The sequence below is a fragment of the Pan paniscus genome, chromosome 21 (genome assembly GCF_029289425.2).
Source record: "Pan paniscus chromosome 21, NHGRI_mPanPan1-v2.0_pri, whole genome shotgun sequence".
NCBI lineage: Eukaryota > Metazoa > Chordata > Mammalia > Primates > Hominidae > Pan > Pan paniscus.
Window position 1 is genome coordinate 18,073,261 of NC_073270.2, and position 4,910 is coordinate 18,078,170.

The 4,910-nt window shown below is 39.9% G+C and overlaps 1 non-coding gene across 1 annotated transcript; it reads left to right on the plus strand.

Moving 5' to 3' along the window:
• The first annotated feature begins 1,917 nt into the window (after positions 1-1,917).
• LOC112438050 (U6 spliceosomal RNA) lies at positions 1,918-2,024 on the plus strand. The gene has a single exon (XR_003026548.1). It is a non-coding gene; the product is annotated as a U6 spliceosomal RNA (small nuclear RNA).
• The last annotated feature ends 2,886 nt before the right edge of the window (positions 2,025-4,910 follow it).

Below are 4,910 nucleotides of genomic sequence, written 5' to 3' on the forward strand. Positions count from 1 at the left end.
ATGGAACAGAACAGAGGCCTGAGAATTAACGCCACACATCTACAACCATCCGATCTTTGACAAACCTGACAAAAACAAGAAATGGGGGAAGGATTCCCTATTTAATAAATGGTGCTGGGGAAACTGGCTAGCCATATGTAGAAAGCTGAAACTGGATCCCTTCCTTATACCTTATACAAAAATTAATTCAAGGTGGATTAAAGACTTAAATGTTAGACCTCAAATCATCAAAACCCTACAAGAAAACCTAGACATTACCATTCAGGACATAGGCATGGGCAAGGACTTCATGTCTAAAACACCAAAAGCAATGGCAACAAAAGCCAAAATAGACAAATGGGATCTAACTAAACTCAAGAGCTTCTGCACAGCAAAAGAAACTACCATCAGAGTGAACAAGCAACCTACAGAATGGAAGAAAATTTTTGCAATCTACCCATCTGACAAAGGGCTAATATCCAGAATCTACAAAGAACTTAATAAATATACAAGAAAAAATCAAACAAACCCATCAAAAAGTGGGCAAAGGATATAAACAGACACTTCTCAAAAGAAGACATTTATGCCGCCAACAGACACATCAAAAAATGCTCATCATCACTGGCCATCAGAGAAATGCAAATCAAAACCACAATGAGATACCATCTCACACCAGTTAGAATGGCGATCATTAAAAAGTCAGGAAACAACAGGTGCTGGAGAGGATGTGGAGAAATAGGAACACTTTTACACTGTTGGTGGGACTGTAAACTAGTTCAACCATTGTGGAAGTCAGTGTGGCAATTCCTCAGGGATCTAGAACTAGAAATACCATTTGACCCAGCAATCCCATTACTGGGTATATACCCAAAGGATTATAAATCATGCTCCTACAAAGACACATGCACCCCTATGTTTATTGCAGCACTATTCACAATAGTAAAGACTTGGAACCAACTCAAATGTCCATCAATGATAGACTGGATTAAGAAAATGTGGCACATATACACCATGGAATACTATGCAGGCATAAAAAAGGATGATTCATGTCCTTTGTAGGGACGTGGATGAAGCTGGAAACCATCATTCTGAGCAAACTATCACAAGGACAGAAAACCAAACACTGCATGCTCTCACTCATAGGTGGGAATTGAACAATGAGAACACTTGGACACAGGGCAGGGAACATCACACACTGGAGCCTGTGGTGGGGTGGGGGGAAAGGGGAAGGATAGCATTGGGAGAAATACCTAATGTAAATGACAAGTTAATGGGTGCAGTAAACCAATATGGCACATGTATACATATGTGGCAAACCTGCAAGTACTGCACATGTACCCTAAAACTTAAAGTATAAAAATAAAAATAAATAAATAAAAATTAAAAGAACAGAAGTACCACTCAACCCAGCAATCCCATTACTGAGAATATACCCAGAGGAATATAAATCATTCTACCATAAAGACACATGCATGTATGTGTTCATCACAGCACTACACAATAGCAAAGTCAGGGAATCAGCCTAAATGCTCATCAAGGGTAGACTGGATACGTCATGGAATACTACACAGCCATAAAAATGAATGAGATCATGATCTTTGCAGAGGCATGGATGGAGCTGGAGGTCATAATCCTAAGTCAACTAACATAGGAACAGGAAATCAAGCACGGCACGTTCTCACTTGTGAGATGGAGCTAAACACTGAGTACACATGGACACAAAGAAGAGAACAACAGACATCTGGATCTACTTGAGGGTGGAGGGTGAGAGGAGGGAGAAGATCAAAAACTACCTATCAGGTACTATGCTTATCACCTTGGTGATTAAATGATCCGTACACCAAACCCCCGTGACCCGCAATTTACCTATATAACAAACCTACCTGCACATGCACCTCTGAACCTAAAATAAAAGTGTTTTTTAAAAAAGTGAATCTGGTGCTCCCCTCCGCAGCACATATACTAAAATTGGAACGTTACAGAGAAGATTAGCATGGCCCCTGCGCAAGGATGACATGCAAATTCGTGAAGCGTTCCATATTTTTGACACCACCTGCAGCCTCTGTAAACTTTAAAGGGCCTGCAGAGAATGCCATGCTTCTGGAAGATGATTGGTGGTCTTGTCTTCAGATGAAAAGTATTTGTGTTGTGATAAGGATGTTGGGGTAAGGGACTCTGTGTGCTGTGCTTTTCTCTAGCCGAGTGGTACTATAATGAGTCTAGGAGGAGAAACATCAGCATTAACAGGAGACTTGCTATAAGAAGCTAATTCATGGACTCTTTTCAAACCTGCAAAATTTTATTACAGTGAGGCCTAGAATATCAAATAATTTATATGCACATTGAAGCTTGAGAGGCAGAGCTTAGCTAAGTGACTCTCAGCCCAGTCTTCCAATAGGATCACATGGACAATTTGAAGATAAATCATCACCTGTGCCCTCCCCACAAATCCTGTTTATTGTTCTGGGTGGAAACACTTCTGTTTTTTAAATTAAGCTCCTCGCATATTACAGTGAGGCCAAGGTCAAGCATGAGGACTTCCAGATACTTTAATGAGAGGAACTCTTAACATTCAAGGACGTGGCCATAGAATTCTCTGCAGAAGAGTGGAAATGCTGGACCCTGCCCAGCAGAATTGATACTGAGATGTGATATTGCAGAACTACAGAAACCTGGGTGTTACTATCTGTAACCCAGACCTGGTCACCTATCTGGAGCAAAGAAAAGAGCCCTACAATGTGAAGATATATGAGACAGTAGCCAAACCCCCAGGTAGGTGACAGTGAATGAAATAGAGGACACAGGCAAGGGGACTAAGGTCAAGGAGGAAGCCAGGCCTTAAAATGTAGTTTGGGAAGCTCTGCTCCAATGAAAATAATTTCTGAAAAGGCTGCATTTTTTTCTCATATCCACCAACGGGGCATCTTCTGTCTCATGCTGTTAAATCTTCTAAGTATCCTCTTTTTTCTTTAGTGATCTCCCTTCAAGGTTACAGGGAAAACCAATGTCCGCTTTACCATTTGTAAGGGGTGCATGATCTGACTGTGGTTCCATTGCTTTTGGAGACACAGGAATATTTGTATATTGAGGAGCTCTATGTCGAAGTATTTTTTTCAAATATTCGTTTTGGATGATGTCTAAAATGTGTAGGGTGAGTAGTGGACATATTGGAATTTGGTTCAGAAATCCCGGGAACACTAGGGACAGATGTTGTACCTCTTCTGCTTTGTGATTTTTACTCCTATAGAGGTTACAAATATAATTCTACAAAAATTCTTATTCAGCAATTTTATCAGAACAATAAACGTTTTTCTAAATATTAAAAAATGTACTGTTATTTCAAAATGTTATTGTTTTAGTATAAACTGAGATTTGTGATTTAAACTCTGTAGGTGCAAATTCTCAAATTAAATATAGTATAAAGCACAGGTTTCCAACGTTTTGGCTTCCCTGGGCCACATTGGAAGAAGAATTGTCTTGAGCCACACATAAAATACACTAACACTAATAATAGCTGATAAGCTTAAAACGAAGTTTCATGAATAATTTTTGTGATATACGCCACCATAGATAAGCAAAAAAGTCCTTGCATTCAAAGGGTTGGTCACCGGTTTAAAGTATCTACTCACCTTCTAGATTTCTTAAGTCATTAACCAGCTTAGAACATTGCTAAGTGTATATTATGCTCTCAATCATTACCGTATTTCTTAATAACTATTATCTTATAATTTTGTCTTATTTAGTAGGAAGCCTAACTGAGATTCTGTCATCAAGATATATCTATCTATATCTGTATAAAAATGGCTGTCACACACACACCTATATAAGTTATATATGTGTATAGTAAATTCTTAACATTGTTGATAGATTCTTGGAAACTGTAAGTGAAGCAATATATAATTAAAGAAAACTAATTTTAGGGCTGGGCACAGTGGCTCACGCCTGTAATCCCAGCACTTTGGGAGGCCAAGGTGGGCGGATCAGGAGGTCAGGAGTTCAAGACCAGCCTGGCCAACATGGCAAAGTCCTGTCTCTACTAAAAATACAAAAAATTAGCCGGGCATGGTGGTGGGCACCTGTAATCCAGCTACTCGGGAGGCTGATGCAGAGAATCACTTGAACCCTAATACTGACATAGTAGTTAAAGTGTTTGCGGAAAAGAATGCAGGGAATAGTTTAATTACAACTTCAGCAGGGGGGTAGAGGTTGTAGTGAGCCGAGATCGCACCATTGCACTCCAGTCTGGGTGACGAGCGAAACTCTGCCTCAAAAAAAAAAAAAAAAAAAAAAAGAAAGAAAAAAGTAAACTAGTTTTACCAGAGTTTAATTGATACAAACAAGAGTTACGTTTAGTGTATAGCAATATTGTTTCATTTAAAGTTGCAGTTTTCAAGAACCTCTTTTGAACATTAGGTGAGGATTTACTGGACATCTGTGTTTGTGTGATATGATTTTTCTGATAAATAAAAATTGCATAACTATACAAAAAAAAAAGTAAATCTGGTTCTTGTGTCCATTGAGTCTCCTGGCTCCAGGCCAGAGGTGAAGGACATTGTGGGAACTGTAGCCTTGGAACCCCACAACAGAAGCCCCACACTACACCGTAACACCCATCTCCTGCTCCTGTCTGTCTTCCACGTGAGGTTAAAACACAACTGGGGGGCCTGTTAGTGGGGGCAACTAAAAGACACCCCACTAGAACCAGGGAATAAGACTTCCATTGAAGGGCTCAGGAGGAAGACATATCAGGACAATGCAGGGCACTTGTGATGGAAATGAATAAAAACCATCACGTTTTTGCCAAAATGGTTATGTAGATGCAAAGTTACAGTTGGGCTGGTGACCCAGAACAAGCACAGCTGCAGGATGTCTCAGGAATCCTCTAAGCTTCCCATCACAGAAACCGTGAAATCTCTGAAGCCGTCCAGGGA